This window comes from Tachyglossus aculeatus, unplaced genomic scaffold (genome assembly GCF_015852505.1).
Source record: "Tachyglossus aculeatus isolate mTacAcu1 unplaced genomic scaffold, mTacAcu1.pri scaffold_151_arrow_ctg1, whole genome shotgun sequence".
In the NCBI taxonomy this organism is placed as follows: domain Eukaryota; kingdom Metazoa; phylum Chordata; class Mammalia; order Monotremata; family Tachyglossidae; genus Tachyglossus; species Tachyglossus aculeatus.
The window spans coordinates 181652-199886 of record NW_024044874.1 but is presented as its reverse complement, the minus strand read 5'-3'; the positions used below and the strand labels follow the sequence as shown (position 1 = coordinate 199886).

At 50.1% G+C, this 18235-nt stretch overlaps 1 pseudogene; it reads right to left on the bottom strand.

Annotated features, from left to right (window-relative positions):
• Window positions 1-5074: 5074 nt before the first annotated feature.
• Window positions 5075-10358, bottom strand: LOC119923167 (annotated as a pseudogene).
• Between the last annotated feature and the right edge of the window lie 7877 nt (window positions 10359-18235).

The following is an 18235-nucleotide window of genomic DNA, read 5'->3' as shown; positions in this document are numbered from 1 at the left end:
CCAGTGCTTAGAACAGTGTTTGACACATAGTAAATGCTTAACAGATACCACAATTACCACTATTATTTAAGTGCTTAATTCAGTGCTTTGCACATAGTAAGTGCTCAATGCACCGCATTGATTCACTGGTTAAAACTGAGATGACAAATGCAATAGAGTAACAAAGGGCCAGGTAGTCAAAGAAACTGTGTTCTAATCCCAGCTCTGTTACTTATCTTCTGTGTGACTTTGGGCAAGTCTCTTGACTCCTCTGTGCCTCAATTAACTCTCCTGTAAAATGGGGATTAAAGCTGTGGGCCCCATGTAGAACATGGAATGTGTTCAACCTGACCATCTTGTATCTACCCCAGTGCTTAGAACACTGTCTGACCCATAGTAAGCCTTCCCAGACTGAGCCCCTTCCTCCCTCTTCCCCTAGTCCCCCTCTCCATCCCCACCATCTTTCCTCCTTCCCTTCCCCACAGCACCTGTATATATGTATATATGTTTGTACATATTTATTACTCTATTTATTTATTTATTTATTTATTTATTCATTCTACTTGTACATATCTATTCTATTTATTTTATTTTGTTAGTATGTTTGGTTTTGTTCTCTGTCTTCCCCTTTTAGACTGTGAGCCCACTGTTGGGCAGGGACTATCTCTATATGTTGCCAATTTGTACTTCCCAAGCGCTTAGTACAGTGCTCTGCACATAGTAAGCGCTCAATAAATACGATTGACGATGATGATGATGATGATGTCCGATACGCGCTCACTCTCCCTGGGGTCATGTGAGCAGAACCAATCCCTCTTTACTTGGGTACATCCAGAAGGGGAGAAGGGCTCCCATTGATTCTTGGATCCATTCGACCATCCCCACCTCTCTCCCGGGGGACCACCTTCTTGCCATCCTGCAGAATCCCTAATCCTCCTAGGGCCATGGCTCGCAGGGGCGGGCTGCCCACCGCGTGGCATACCCTCAGCTTACAGTAATGGGTGGTACACCTGCCGAATAGTTCCTGAATGGCCGGTCATACAATAAAGGCTGGATACAGATGAGCCAGGTTGGGGGGCCACTGTGGTCGGCTTCCTCCTTCTGTTAGGGTGGTGAGATAGAGTAGCAGTGCTGAGTCTGTATGTAGGCATCCGAACAGGTGACGTTTCGGGCCCAGCGGGCCAGCTCCCCTGTGAGGATTCCCGCCCATGTTTTCAGAGCTCCAGCTGAGATTACCATTCTCTTCCACCCCCCGGCGTCCTTCAACATTCCACCAATAATTAGCTGCTGGATCTGGTTTTCATTTTGTAGGTTTTGGTCTTGGGCATCCCATAGGTCTTGTATGTCCCCTTGGTCCCATACCCCTAATATGCTGCCTACCCATCCAGTGATACCTCTCTTTTGCCATCCGGGGGCCCATGACGGCTACCTGTTCCCTACCCACCAGTTCCATTGTCGCCAGAGCTGGGCCAGGGCAGCGGAGAAGTTCAGGTGATGGGTATTTACCCATCATGGTTCCAACGACCAGGAGATTGTCTCGGTAGTCCATCGAGTGTAGGTGTACAGGCGAGCCCCTTCCAGTGTGGCTTCCCATAGGAATGCGGCCCTTGTCCCTGGGTATTCATTGTCCATATTGTCTGATATTACTTCAACAACGAGGAGGGACGTGCCCGAGTTCCAGGGACCATCTTTGGCGTTTTCCCAGACCAGGGTGGGGGTGTTCAGCCAATAACCATACTTGTGCCACGGAGGGGTGATCCGGGAGGGGCATCTCCAAGGCAGCATGATGGGTGCCGCTAATGCTCCCTGATCCTCATATTCGGCCGGTTTCTCAGTTATCAGGTTGAGGTGCAGCCAGGTCACTTTCGTGCCCATGTTATTGGTAATCTGCCACGACACGGTGCCCTCCACGTTGACATTAATGACATTTGTCTTTGACATCGTGATGTTCACACTCCAATCATGAGAAGTATCCGTAGTGTGGAAGGGCACCTGCACATTGATGTTGAGTACCATCACAGTCTCCCACGTCCCATTGCATTCTCCAGCTGCTATTACAGTGGCAGGCAACCATCATCCTTTAGGGGCGGTGCCCAAACACGCATCAGTTCTACCAGTCACCGGTACTGGAGTGGTGGTGTCAACTTTCAGTCTGGTAAGAGCCACAGAATGTCATGTTGTGCGGCCCACTCCTTGACCTCATGCCCTGTAAAGTGGGTCCCCTGATCAGAATCTATGTAGGCCAGAAAGTCATAACCAGCCCACCTCACAAGAAGCCCTTATATAGTAGCTACCTGCATGGCTGCTGCCACCGGGTAGGCGAACTCTACTGCAGTGATTGTGTACCTCTTTCCCTGGCTTAGGGGCAGAGGCCCTACATTGGCCATATGGCCGTGAATTCTTTTGCGTACAATGCTTAAAATCTTGCAAGAATTTGTGTACCTTTCTGCAGGTTCCTTCCCACCCTGGACCCCAAGGGGCTCGATACGTGGCATTCATTCATTCATTCATTCATTTAATTGTATTTATTGAGCGCTGACCGTGTGCAGAGCACTGTACTAAGCGCTTGGAAAGTCCAAGTCAACATATAGAGACGGTCCCTACACAAAAATGGGCTCACAGTCTAGAAGGAGGAGACAGACAACAAAACAAAATATGTGGACAGGTGTCAAGTCGTCAGAACAAATAGAATTAAAGCTAAATGCACAGCATTACCAAAATAAATAGAATAGTAAATATGTACAAGTAAAATAAATGGAGTAGGAAATCTGTACAAACATATATACAGGTGCTTTGGGGAGGGGATGGGATGGACAGGATACAGGGGCAACTTAGGGACCTGGGGCGTGGGGGAGGGTGGGATGGGGAGACCCCAAATGGGTGTGTAGAGATAAGGGCATGATGATGGGAAGGGTGGGTGAGTGTGGGGTTGGTGCAGGACTCTGTCCCAAGAGCCAGACGATAAAACTGCCCCTCTTTCCCTCCCCATTTCCATCTGTTCCCCCACCTCACACACTAACCTCCCTAGCAGCAGAACTTTCTCCCCATCTCCAGGACGTGGATGTACTCCCCTTGACCTCCTCCCGGGCCAGACGGAGAGGCCCCGCACCCACCCCGCTATGTGCTAGTGTCTCATATACCCCCTGGATGGCGTTGGTGGGCCGTTCCTCCCGCACTTGCATGAGCGCGCTGCCTCCTCGTTCCCGGGGATCCCCCGGTGAGTTGGCACATGGTACAAGGTGAGGGGGGCCACCCAGGCTCTTAATATTCAGACGATGTCATGCCACATCTCTTTTCCCGCATCTTACCCCATGCTACAATCCACCCCTTGGCTTCCCACACCCTCAACCACAGGGCTAGGCTGCTGTATATGGCCCATGAGTCGTTTACCAAGGCATCTACATCAGGGAGCATGGATAGGAGCATCCATACCGCCCTGCGTTCAGCCCATTGGCTGGACTGGCGGACCCCTTCTTCCTAGAGGATTATATCTGGGGCGGGAGGGTTGGGGGGGTGGACTGCAACCGCAGTACTGAGGGGATTGAGGCAAGGGTCCCAGTCCTCACATGTCACCACTCCGAATATACACTCGTGTACTGCCGTAATGAGTACCTGATAGGTGGCGGGGGCCATCCGGCCCACAGCCAATCGGAGGGTGGTTCTCACGGCGGATTTGTTATGCCCCTCAAACCCTTCTATCCACATCCGGGGGCCCGTGAATTTGATGGGGGGCCCATGTATAAGGGTGACTTCCTCACTGGTGTCCACTAAGGTGAGGGTGGACTTAATATTCCATGGACCCCAGTAAACGGTCAAGGTAACATATGGCCTCCAATCCCCTCCGATTGACCTGACCTGAAGGGAGGAGCCTTGGTCACTTCCCTACGTCTGGTCTCTCCATTCGCTCAGGTCCAGGTACAGTGGTGCAGAAGGCACTACCCGGGGTTGAGGGAACGGGCCTCCTTTTTTGTGCCCGTTGACAGTTTCGGGTACTTCAGCTGTGGGTTTGCCTTCCCCTGTGGCATACCTCTGATCCTCAGGTAATTTTTTTCCACAGGGAGAACAGCAAGGTGTTTGGCTGCTTATCTATCCTTTCTCGTTTGGTCCCGGCTCCTATTAAATCCCTTCACATTTGGGATCGGGATACCTACTGTATTGCTCCTTCTGGAGCGATGGGTTTTGTCGGAGCCACCCCTCGAATTCTGCTAGGCTTTGCAATCATCCCCTTCAGATTCCCCAAAGCCCGTATAAGATCTATGATAGGCTTGTCCATCTTTTCTGCAACCAGGGGCAGCAACACTCCCTGCATGTGGCGGGGGCACCGACTGGAGGACCTTACTGTGCATCCCGGAATTCAAGAGTGCTGCATCGGGGCTATAATCTCCTGTGGCATATATTTGCTGTCTCATTCCCTACCTTCTCAGTAAAGCGCATGCCTCTTCTATAGCCACCCAATCTTCTGGTTCAGCGGGAAGCTCGTCCGGGGTGGCCCAGTTGTCGACCACTACTCAACCCATCAGGAAGTGGTTGCCCCTGTTGGCCGACCCACCTTCAACCGCTGCCTGACTTGGGGGGTAGCTGCTACTCCAGCTAGTTTAGCTACTTCCTCATAGCTCAGTAGAAAGAGTATGGTCTTGGGAGTCAGAGGTCATGGGTTCTAATCCTGGCTCTGCCATTTGTCTGTTGTTTGACTTTGGGCAAGTCACTTACCTTCTCTGGGCCTCAGTTACCTCATCTTTAAAATGAGGGTTAAGACTGTGAGCTCCACGTGGGACAACCTAAACACCCAGTATTCCCGCCAGTACTTAGAACAGTGCTTCGCACATAGTAAGCACTTAACAAATGTCATTATTATTATTATTGTTGCTGCTATTCCTGTGCTCCTAACATAATCCCGTCACCTCCCTGGTCCCAGCATCGGACCATCCAGGACAGCAGTGTTTCTCGAGGCTGCTGCCATTATTGCTTTTGGACCTCCATCAATTCCATCGGGGAATAATCCTATACAGTGATGTTCCCTATCCCTTCAGCGCTCAGGATAGTTTTAGTTTAGTTTTAGTGATGAGGGGTCATACCCTTCCCTCAAAGTCTTCTTCTATGATATTATAATTTCCTCATCACCCCATTCTTCGTCTGGGTGCCAGGCTTCCGGGTTCCAGTTGGAGCCCATTATAAGTACCCGTACCCTGGGGCGGACCATCAGTCGCCCCTTTAGCTTTGCTAGTCTGCACCCCAAGATGACCCCCTTCTCGACTGCTTCTTCGGTGGTCTTATTTGCCGTTTGTAGGAGTCCCGTATAAAGCTCTTTCAGTTCCTGGTTCTCACGAGCCAAAGACCAGACACCGAGCCAGAGTGATCAGTTCTGCCTCTTTAATGGGTGTACTTACATACCTATAGCACAGAAAGCAAAGGAAGGAAGGGTTCCTAGTCCTAATCAAGAGGGCAGGTTCTGCAGGGCTCGTTCTAAACGCCTACAAGTAAAAATAGCAGCAATGGCTCTTATGTACAAAGTCCCTTTTTACCGGTTAGCCAACCCAGGATTCCTATCTGACTGGGACAGTTCCCTTTCCGCAACATTGTAGTGTAGCAGTTTTGTGTCCTCGCTATGGGTTGCTCAGGTGGAGGGAGGGGGTGAATTCCCAGATAGGGCACTCTTCCCACAGGCCCACAGTCTAAGTAGGAGGGAGAACAGGTATTGAATGCCCATTTTACAATTGAGTTTCCTGAGGTGCCGAGAGGTGAAGTGACTTTCCCAAAGTCACCCACCAGACAAGTGGCAAACCTGGATATGAACCCAGACCCTCTGGCTCCCAGACCTGTGATCTTTCAACTACGCCACACCGCTTCCTGTTATCACATTATCACAGGATGCCACTTCTAGTTACAAGTGAGTAAGAACTGAGTCTAGCTGAGAAAGGAGTTGATTATTCAAACACCTTAAATGATAACATGGGGACTAGTCCCTGTAGGCTGTAAGCTTGCCGTGGGCAGGGAACATGTCCATAATATAATAATAATGATGAAATTTGTTAAGCGCTTACTATGTGCCAAGCACTGTTTCCATCTGCACTTTCCCAAGCGTTTAGTTAAGTGCTCTTACACAGTAAGCACTCAAAAACTACAATTGATTGGTTGACTGACCAAGCTTTTTTCTCTACTGGGAAGAGATGAAGAGGGATTGTGAGTGGGTGCCAACATCATAAATGCAGGTTTTATCAACCGATGCATAGAGTAAGATCATGGAGACACAGAGATGAGACGAGGTTGTAAATCCAATCCAGGAAAACATTTTGGAATGCTGCATTCACAATAAGCAGATTTCAGAGCTCAGAGGACCAATCCATGCAAGCATTTAGACTACTACATGTAATTTAACTGCTGAACCCAAACAAGATGATTTGGATGAAGCAGAGGGAATACTTCCCAAACTCTTCCTTTTTCTAAGCTGATCTCACCGTTCCATGCCTTTCCTTGGCCTTACAGTCCACGATTGTCCTACCACTGATGAGGCTATATCCATGAGTGTGATATTAAGAGAGACTCTCTCTGGCGCAGTTTGTCCATGAAAATAGTGTCCCTCTTCTAGTCAATTGCCATTCAGCTAAGCCTTCCTCAGACATCATTGAGGTATGTAAGCTACTTGTGGGCGGGGAATGTGTCTACCAAGTCTGTTGTATTGTAATAATAATTATAATGCTAGTAATTGTTAAGTTCTTAGTATGCATCAAGCACAGTGCTACATACTAGTGTAGATGCGAGATAATAATAATTCTGGTATTTGTTAAGTACTTACTGTGTGACAACGCTCTGTACTAAGCACTGAGCAGGTCTGAAATGGTCCTCGCAGTCTAAGTAGGAGGGAGAACAGATAGTGAATCCCCATTTTGCAGATGAGGGAACTGAAGCACAGGAAGCAAGTGACTTGCCCAAGGTCACACAGCAGGCAAGTGTCTGAGATATGATTAGAATTTAGGTCCTCTGACTCCCAGGCCGGTGGTATTTCCACTAGGCCATGCTGCTTCTCTCTCTTATACTCACCCAATTACTTAGTCCAGCTCACTGATCACAGTAAACAATAAATACCATTGATTGATTGCTAAAAAGGGTATGGTCTGGTCGACCACCAGCAATTTAAACTCCAATTTAAATTATTCTGTAGGTATAAGCTCCTTGTGAGCAGGCATTACATCTACCAACTGTTGTATTGTACTTTCTCAATCACTTAATACAGTGCTCTACACCTAGTAAGAGTTCAATAAACCTTTTTGATTAACTGATGCTCCTCAATTTCTGATCTATCCACACTCTTTGGCCCACTCCCTCTCCCCATTCATTGACCCCTATTGTCAGAGAGTAGGTAGGACATAGAGCCAGACGATCTTCCTCTGGGAGAAATAGGCTTGGTTAGAGTTCCAGAAGCATAAGAAAAGTCCAAAAGGGGCATTCATCTGGGATCTTGGTACTGGGTTTAAGTGGTGAGAGTCAGGTAGGAGTGGAACACTGATGAGTTCACCCCAGTTTTCTTTCATTCTTGTTTGTATGTTTTTCGTCTCTTAGCAGTTAGAGTACTTCGATTTGTCATCTCAAAGCTTCCCTCAGTGGGAGAGAATGTGCAGAGAAACTGAAGAATTCAGCAATGCTCTCAGCCGTTGTCCCTTTTGGAAAGTGTGTGCAATTTTGCAAATAGTATGATTTACCCTCAATATGCTAACAGCCTGAACTGCTCTATGGTAGGCTTCTCCAACCCATTCCACCCACTGCAAGTCCCATCTGGACGTGGTGAACAGCAGAAAACTCCAATTTAAATGATCCTGAAGTAAGGTGGCTTAGTGGAATGAGCACGGGCTTGGGAGTCAGATGATGTGGGTTCTAATGCCGGCTCCACAACTTGCCTGCTGTGTGACCTTGGGTAAGTCACTTAACTTTTCCGTGCCTTAGATACCTCATCTGTAAAACAGGGATTTAGACTGTGAGCCACATGTGGGACAACCTGATTACCTTGTATCTACCCCAGTGTTTAGAACAGTGCTTGACTCATAGTAAGTGCTTAACAAATACCATAAAAAATTCATGAACATCCTCTCTGTGCACCATCTCGGGCATTAAATTTTATATTATCCCTCTGGGCAAAGATACCCTCCATGATTATAGCCAGACACAAATGATCTGATAGAATGCCAGGACAAAGGCACTATGAATAATGCTACTGTTTAGGGGGCTTTGGATAGTTTTTTGTTTGTTTGTTTGTTTTTTAATTTGGTAAATTAGAGTAGATAGTAATGTTCATCCAGAAAACAGACCCCAGACTCTAGCAGCAGGTGGATTGATAAGCAGTATGGCATAGTGGATAGAGCACGGGCCTGAGAGTCAGAAGGTAGTGGGCTCTAATCTCAGCTCTGCCACTCGCCTGATGTGTGACCTTGGGCAAGTCACGTCACTTCTCTGTGCCTCAGTTTCCTCATCTGTAAAATGGGGATTAAGACAGTGAACCCTACGTGGGACAGAGAATGCGTCCAAACCAATTTGCTTGTATCCGTATCCACCCCAAAGCTTAGTATACTGCCTGGCAGTATAGTACAGTACAGTTAGTACTTAACAAATAGCAGCATTATTATTATTATTCCCTGTAGAAAGCTAAAAACACACACTATACACTGCTGGAAGAAGATGGGAAAGAAGCACCTAAAATCTGGAGAAGTTTCTAAATCACGAAAGGGAATACACAATTAAAGTTTCTGACCACGAACACCAATGGCCGCATTTCTCCTGATGAATTTTCTCCTACAAAGTCAGCTGCTTCTCTCATTTCAGTTTCATTCTGGACCATTTATCTTGTGGCTTGACACTTTTCTTCTCCATATTTTCCTCATGGCATTTTTCACCTCTGCATTCTTCCTAGTGTAGATTAGGAGGTTTAGCATGGAGGTTACCAAGGTATAAAACACAGCCACGGTCTTATCTACAGGCAAAGTGGTCATGGGTATCTGTCACGCGTTGCCTGGGGAAGGGTTCGTTCGGGAATTGGCGTGGTGCACGCGCGAGAGAGATGCAAGGGACGGAAAGCTTGAGTTTTATATAAAATATATTTTGCAAGTTGAACTGAATCATTTAATTGTTTAGCCGCAATGAATTGAACTTCTCTTTCGGGAGTAATGTGATTAATTAGTAATATCAGAGCTTCTCTAACAGGAGGAACACACTTATACGTTACTCGCACGTGGGTGAGACGGCTAGCTCTCGCCACGTGTTTTCCCACACGGGAAGAATCCACGTGCTTTCCCACACGGGAAGAATCCACTTATGTTCCCTGCACGTGGTGGGTGGCTAGCTCTCGTTCACGTGCGCCCCACTCGGAAGGAATTCACTCATGTGTTGCCAGAGCGTGGTGAGGCGGCTACCTCTCACAATGTGCTCTCCCTACACGGGAGGAATCCACTTATGTTCCCCATCCTCAGCGGGACACCTGGCTCCCACTCACGAACGTTCTGCGAAACACTCCCCCGTCCCGTGGCCCTTTCCTCAGTGGGGTGGTCCTGGTTGCAGAGCATGTGTCTGGCTTTCTGGGCAGAGAAAGACACGTGAGCAGCTGCTGCTGCTGCTGCTACTGCTGTGCGTCTCGATCTTCTGCCCAGGTCAGAGGTGACAGGTAGCTTGTGGCTTGGGCTGTCCCAGCTTCGGTCCTCTGCTTGATCAATCTCCACTCCTTTTGTCCCCCATACCTTATTTTGTCGTCACCGAGGTGACGGACACCTATTTTTCCGCCCTTCTCCTTCCGGCCAGAGAGGTTACGTCAGAGGAAGCATTTTGAACTTGGGATGGCCGGTGCCCAGGGTCACCTTGGCACATACCATCCCTTGGCCCTCGCCACACGTACCCACGTGACCCCAACCTTCCCTGCGTCCCTTCCGGGGTGCGTGGTGGTGGAGTGGCTCAGGAGGCAGTGCCCTTCAGCATCATCCCTCCCCTGACCTCAGTGACCAATGTCCTTCCCTGGCTGGCCACAGAACCTGGAAAAGTGGATCCGTGAGTTGGGGCAGAGGACAGAGCCCATTCCCTGGCCAGGGGTGATGGGAGGCAGAGCCCTCAAGGTGTGCGAACCAAAGGTAGGGAGGGTGACTGGTGGACTACAAAGGTCTTAAGATAGCGCACAGAGTTGGGAGCTGAGAGTGACTGTAGAGTTCGGCGCAGCTGTGTGGATAGGGCTGAGCAACAGCAACTTAGTATCTAGCATCTTCCCACTAAGCTCACCGCCAGGAGGAAAAGAAGCAGCAACCCATGGAATAGCGAGCTACCCCCAGTTTCAAGAGTCCATGGAACAAGTCCCAAACTCCTCTGGTGGTGTGTACCATGCACCTGCATGGTACATTGCCGGAGATCATCGTGTCCAATTGTCCAGAATCACCGGAATGAAGGGGCGAGGGGCACCAGTCGTGTTCAAACAGATGGTGCGATAGAATCAGGTTCCCTTCCCTGATGCTGTCACGTCTTTATTAAGTCTGAAGACAGACTCTCTAGGAGGCAGTTCAGTGATGATTCCTTTGCTGGACCTACCCGGAAGTCAGGCAATCCTGACCATAGAATTGTGAGGTATAGAAGTACCCAGGAGCATCATACAGCCAGGTACGATTGATAAAGTTTGAAATAATAGAGGTTTCGTAATAATATTTAGCAAGGTAGATGACAAGCAGGCCAAGCAGTTTCATAGAGTGATGTGTTGTCATGCCCCTCTCCCAGACGTAGTGTCTGCAACAGAGTAGTGTCTAGATCTTGGAGGATCTCCAGTCCTCTACCAGAGTTAGTGGGCAGCTCACATCGCTACTAGCTGCACAGATTTGCCCAGTCGGATTCAATTATCATTCCAAATATATCAAGATGACAATTTGTATTTGATTTGCTTCTACCTCTTTTACCAATTTAGCGAAATTTAAGGAGGTAGTATTTCAGAAATAAGAAATAATAGTGAAATCACCACCTCTACAGTTGTTCCTAGGCTGGGAGAACAATGGCAAATTCGTTCCCAATTACGGCCGTGCAGTTTCTAGGGAGAGGTGCCTTAGATTGAGTAGGACAACCATTTACTTGAGAGGGAGGCAGCCCTTTACTGGAAGGAGATGGCTTCTCCCAAACGAGTTCTCTTTTGATCTTCCAAACTGATAGCGCTATCCTGATGGCAAATTGGTTAAGTTTCCTACTCCCGTGCCTTAACTTGAAAATTTCTTGCAGGTCGCTGGGTGCTTTAGTGACAGGGAGGGTCCCCCGTTTCCCGGTGGCCCCAATTATGACAACATTTCCCATAATTGATGGTTGACCCCCTAGCCAAGTATGCTTCCTAATCATAGATATCTGGGCCCCGGCGTCTACTGGGAAGGAGACTTCCTGACCATGATTTACTAGGATGGTCATATGTGGGGAGCCCCCGGGCTGTGAGAGGCCCGCGGCCGCTGTCCATTGGCTGGGCCCACCAGATCCCCCTTCTAGTTTCCCTGCTCCGTGGTGGTTGGGGCCAGTGGTCTACCTTCCTGACCGAGCAGTTTCAGGATATGGGTGGGCAGCGCATACAGCTAATCCATAGGAAAGCCCCCCTCCCTCAACTGCTGCCATATGGCCACCCGTTCTCCTGAGCCCACCCGCTGTTGGGGTTGGTGGGTGTCCCTTTAGTATTCGTTGGAATTGGCCTTGTCCTCCTTAACCCCAGGCCTTTCCCAATCATGGCTGCTACATGCCAGGTTATCGGCACCTCAGAGGACTGGAATAGGGAGCAGTCACTAGACCACATCGGCCAAAGTGTTCCAGGATTGTGCCCCAGTGGCCCTACCACTCAAATGGTGGTCCAGCCCGTGCTCTGTCCCTGGGAGTATACCCATTACTACTGCATGAAGTAGGCCTTCTTGGGAGGGGAGGGACCATAGGTTCGATTCCTGAGTTTTCTCCCTGAGATCCAAGAGTTGTTCAATTCCAGGCAAGAGAAGATGCCGGTTTAATGTAGCTGAGTCGTTCCACAGGAGGGTGCCAGCCTTTCCCTGTTCACTCCGGGGGAATTTTCGAACCCAATGTACCGCGAGGGTCTGGAGGGTACGACCTTGAGTGTGAGTGTGGGTCACATATACCCCGAGTCCAAATCTAGGCGGCTGCTCTTATTTAGGCTGATGTCCACCTTGGCGGCTGCTCCCTTCCATACTCTGGCCAGCCAGCCTATCACCAGTTCCCCGGGGTCCCGGGAAAACTCTCTAGAGAGCTGCGTGAGCTCAGTGGCTATGAAGGTTGTAATCCGGGTGGTGACCTTTCCACCAGGATTCTGCTCTTCCTTCATAATAGGGTAGAGGGGCTTGGGCTGCCTCTTGGAGTTCTGCGGAGTCACTTCCCAATCCCTCGGGGAAGGGGGCATTTTCAGTTCAGGTAAGGGATTGGGATCTCCCTCCCCATCCTCAGAGGGATTTTCCCCACCCAGCCCCGAGTACATTACCCCCTTAAGTTTCTGTTCAGTAATGGGGAGTTTCCTCTGCTCATCTAACTCCTTAGTCACCCGGGGTGTCTATTTCTGCTCTAAAAGGATCGCCTCCTGCATTTCTACCTCAGCCTCTGTCCTCAGTAAGAGGCATTTCATGTCACGTTCCTTTAGTTTCTCCTCTATGGCTTCCCTTTCCTGCCTCCAACGTCGTCGATCCCGGAGGGCGGTTTGCAGCGCCGTTGCTAGGAGACAGAGGAGGGCGGTCTTTCCTTCCCTTTTCCTTATTTGGGTAGCCTTCTGCCAACCACAGAGCTCTCTCACCAGCTAGGCCGCATCTTCCCAGTGGCCCTCAACCCAGAGGCTGTGTTCCCTGATCCGCAAGGAATTCAAACAGCACTCTTGGCTCTCTGTCGCCTACCGTTGATCCCATCCCCATCTACATGTATGTCACCTGTCGGCTGGGGACTGGTTCATTCGGGAATCGCTCCCGGAAGGATCCTTCTCCCCCTGACGCCGCCACAGGGGCCTGGGATCCCGATCCTGAGAGGCCCGCCCACCATCACACCGCGGGGCCCCTGCTGTTGCCGGGGATCCCCCTCCCATCCTTCCCGAGCAGCCTGCTATTTGGTTCCTATGATCCGCGGCTGGGCTCATGGCCGTCGCCCGCCCAGACACCTACATCCCCGCCAGAGGATACCGAGGCCCATGAACTGGGCCCCCAATCCCCATTATCACTAGACTCATCCCTCGAAGCCACCGCCACTCTACCCAAATAGCCAACTGGGATCGTGGGACATTGTGTCCCCCGACTTCCATTCGCCCCCCACCCCATAAGTGACCTTCATTGAGGAGCCCCCACATTCCCTGCATCCCAGGCCGGACATGACTGATTCGCAGCGCCCACTGCCCCGGGGAAAAAGGTCCTTGTTCTCACCGAGTTACTTTAACAACCCCATTCGCACCTACTCAGCTCACCCATGCTATTTGGCTGTTTACTCCTCTTCACAGGCGTCTCCTCTCCCATGACCCCCCTTAACAGTTCCGCCCCACTCCAGAACTGCCATACATAGGACTCCATCCTCCGCCACCTCAGAGACATTTCTGCCAAGAGCCCCTGGACTCTCGTTGACATTATACTTTCTGATTTCATTTGGCTGACCCATGGACAATCCATCATTCTGCTGTGGGCATCATCTGCCTATTTTATATCCATTGGTGGTTCGCGGACCGGTGGCCCGTGAGGATGGGTTGACTGCGATGAGCCTGCTAAAATAAACCTTCCTGAAAAGTGCCAGGCACCGGAGACTCCGCCGCTCCTCTCCTCGTCGGTGCCTGGCACGGACAAGTTCTCTGCTTCCCCTCTTACGGGCTGCTCCATCCAACGCACCGCCTCCCTGCCGCCTACCGTGCTTGCTGCAACCTCCCACCAGATCACGTAGGGTGGTCGGCAGGGGTCCTGTTCGTGGAGGTCCCCGGGGATGAAGACAATCACCTCTGGAAAACTTCCAGAAACCCGTCCAAGGGTTTGTGGGTATTCCTCCTCCAGCCAATTCATTCATTCATTCAATCGTATTTATTGAGCGCTTACTGTGTTCAGAGCACTGCACTAAGCGCTTGGGAAGTACAAGTTGACAACATATAGAGACGGTCCCCACCCAACAGCGGGCTCACAGTCTAGAAGGGGGAGACAGAGAACAAAACAAAACATATTAACAAAACAAAATAAAAAGAATGAATATGTACAAATAAAGTGAATAAATAGAGTAATAAATATGTACAAACATATATACATATATACAGGTGCTGTGGGGAGGGGAAGGAGGTAAGGCGTGGGGGACGGGGAGGGGAAGGAGGGGAGGAGGAAGGAGGGGGTTCAGTCTCGGAAGGCCTCCTGAAGGAGGTGAGCTCTCAGTAGGTCTTTGAAGGAAGTAAGAGAGCTGGCTTGGTAGATGTGCTGAAGGAGGGCATTCCAGGCCAGGGGGATGACGTGGGCCGGGGTTCGACGGCGGGACAGGCGAGAACGAGGCACAGTGAGGAGATTAGCGGTATAGGAGTGCAGGGTGCGAGCTGGGCTGTAGAAGGAGAGAAGGGAGGTTAGGTAGAAGGGGGCGAAGTGATGGAGAGCCTTGAAGCCGAGGGTGAGGAGCTTTTGTCTGATGCGTAGGTTGATTGGTAACCACTGGAGATTTTTGAGGAGGGGAGTAACATGCCCAGAGCGTTTCTGGACAAACACGATCCAGGCAGTGGCGTGAAGTATGGATTGAAGTGGGGAGAGACAGGAGGATGGGAGGTCGGAGAGGAGGCTGATGCAGTAATCCAGACGGGATAGGATGAGAGCTTGAACGAGCAGGGTAGCGGTTTGGATGGAGAGGAAACAGAGGATCTTGACAATGTTGCAGAGGTGAGACAGGCAGGTTTCGGTGACGGATTGGATGTGAGGGGTGACCGAGAGAGCAGAGTCGAGGAGGGCACCAAGGTTGTGGGCTTGTGAGACGGGAAAGATGGTAGTGCCATCAACAGTGATAGGAATGTCAGGGAGAGGGCAGGGTTTGGGAGGGAAGACAAGGAGTTCAGGTCATTATAGAAGGAGTTCGCTCCATTATAGGTCATGTTGAGTTTTAGATGGCGGGCAGTCATCTAGATGGAGATGTCCTGAATCCAGGAGGAGATGCGAGCCTGGAAGGAGGGAGAGAGAGCAGGGGCAGACATGTAGGTTTGGGTGTCATCAGCATAGAGATGATAGTAGAAGCCATGGGAGCGAATGAGTTCACCAAGGGAGTGAGTGTAGATCTAGAACAGAAGGGGACCAAGAACTGAACCTTGAGGAACCTCTACAGTAAGGGGATGGGAGGGCGAGGAGGAGCCTGCAATAGAGACTGAGAATGAACGACCGGAGAGATGAGAGGAGAACCAGGAGAGGACGCAGTCTGTGATGCCAACGTTGGATAGCGTGTTGACGAGAAGGGGGTGGTCCACAGTTTCGAAGGCAGCTGAGAGGTCGAGGAGGATTAGGATAGAGTATGAGCCGTTGGATTTGGCAAGCAGGAGGTCATTGGTGACCTTTGAGAGGGTAGTTTCCGTGGAATGTAGGGGACAGAAGCCAGATTGCAGGGGGTTGAGGAGAGGGTTGGCGTTGAGGAATTCGAGGCAGCGCTTGAAGACGACTCGTTCAAGGAGTTTGAAAAGGAATGGTGGGAGGGAGATAGGGCGATAACTAGAAGGAGAAGTGGGGTGAAGAGAGGGTTTTTTAGGATGGTAGAGACGTGGGCATGTTTGAAGGCAGAGGGGAAGGAATCAGTGGAGAGGGAGCGGTTGAAGATGGAATTTAAATAGGGGAGAAGGGACGTTCCTTCATTCGTTCCTTCATTCAGTCATATCTGTTCAGCGCTTACTGTGGGCACAGTACTGTACTAAGCGCTTTGGATAATACAATATAACAATAAACAGATACATTCCCTGCCTACTGCGAGCTGACAGTCTAGAGGGGCAGACAGACATTAATATAAATAGATCAATTACAGAGTTATATACGTAAATTACATCTAGACACAAAATCACCTATCATGTAGAAGCAGCGTGGTTCAGTGGAAGCAGCACGGGCTTTGGAGTCAGAGTTCATGCGTTCAAATCACAGCTCTGCCAATTGTCAGCTGTGTGACTTTGGGCAAGTCACTTTACTTCTCTATGCCTGAGTTACCTAATCTGTAAAATGGGGTTTAAGATTGTGAGCCTCCCGTGCGACAACCTGATCACCTTGAAACCTCCTCAGCGCTTAGAACAGTGCTTTGCACATAGTAAGCGCTTAGTAAATGGCATTATTATTATTATTATTATTATTATTATTGTTATTATTATTTATAGTTGCTTCTGCACGTTAATTTTTAACTGCCCTCTATGATGTCATCGCATGCTAATCGTTAACTGCTCTCTGTGATATCATAATCCACTGATTTTATTATTGCTACTGCATATTCATTTTTAACTACTAGCTGTGCTGTTATTTACGTTGCTGACCTCACCATGAACTATCAATTCCCCTGCTCCCATCTGCACTTCCCAGTCCTCACCTTCCCCTTGCCCTCTCCCACCCAGCTCTTTCCCTCCCTTTCCCCCGCCCCCACCCCTCCCTCTCACCCCCTCCCCAGAATCACTCTGTACCAGAGCCAACCCTCAACCCTTCCCCTCCAACCCCCTCCCTCCCCTCCTCCCTGCCCCCGATCCATCCCAGTTTCTTCTTTCTCATCGCCACCCCTCTTCCACCTGTCCCCGCCCAGGCCCCCCCCCCCAACTCATTCCAATCCAAACCCACCCCTCCCCTCACACCCCTCCCTTCACAGCTGCTACCAAGTGTGGCCTTTGGAAGGCCCGCTCCATTATAGGTAAGCTTCCTTTCATCCTTGACCTGTTCCTTTCCAGCTCTCTCCTCCTCACCCTAACTGAAACATATCTCACCCCGGCTGACACAGTCTCTTCTGCGGCTCTCTCTAGCGGAGGTCTCTTCTTCTCCCACTCCCCCAAACTCGCCAGAAGAGGAGGAGGTGTCGACTTCCTTCTCGCACCCCAATGCCACTTTCGCACTATCTCTCCTCCCCCTTCCCTTTCCTTCCTGTCCTTTGAAGTCCATATTATTTGCCTCTACCACCCTCCAGATTCTTGTAGCTGTTATCTACCAGTCCCCTCTGGCCCCACCTCCAGCTTTTTTAATGATTTTGACCCCTTTCTCACCTTCCGTCTCTCCTTTTCCATGCCCACTCTGATCCTCGGAGACTTCAACATCCACATGGATGTCCCTGGTGATTCCTCGGCCGCCCGCCTTCTATCTGTCCTTGACGCTGCCAACCTCCTGCTCCACCCCACCTCATCCAATCACCAACTTGGTCACACCCTCGACCTCATCATCTCCTACCTCTGCGTTATCTCCACCCTCACCAACTCTGAAATCCCTCTCTCTGATCATAACCTTCTCACCTGCCTCCTCACTCACAATCCTCCCCTGTAAATCTATATTTCTACCCCACAGAGGCCTCCACTCTCTCGAACCCATCCATCTTTCTCAGCGCATCACACCTCACCTCGCCTCCCTATCCTCTCTACCCACTCTTGATGAGCAGATTATTGCTTTCAACTCCACTCTCTCTACTCAATTCAACTCGCTTGCTCCCCTTTCCCTTCGCCGCTCTGGCACCACTAACCGACAGCCTTGGATCGCTGCCACCGTCCGTCTTTTTTGCTCTTATGCTCGAGCTGCTGAACGTTGCCGGAGAATTTCTAAACACCAAGCCACCCTTGTTCACTTTAAATTTTCCCTTTCCTTCCTTAACTCTGCCCTCTCTTCTGCCAGGCAAAACTATGTTTCCTGCCTTACAGACTCTGATGCCCATCATCCCCATCAACTGTTCCATACATTTAACTCCCTTCTCAGGCCCCTTGTTCCTCCCCTTCCTCCATCCCTCACGCCCAACGATCTGGCCTCCTAATTCATTAGTAAATTTAACTCCATCAGGCCTGAGCTCCCCAAAGTCACCCCTGCCCCTTCTCCATCCCCCCGCTCTCAACCCTCTCCACTACTCTCCCATCCTTCCCAGCAGTATCTTTAGATGAGATCTCCGCCCTCCTCTCAAGTGATACGCCATCCACCTGTGCTTCGGACCCCATTCCCTCTCATTTTATGAAAACCCTCGCCCCTTCCCTCTTCCCCTCCATACCTTTCACTCATTCAATCGTATTTATTGAGCGCTTACTGTGTGCATGGCACTGTACTAAGCGCTTGGGAAGTACAAGTTGGCAACATATAGAGAAGGTCCCTAC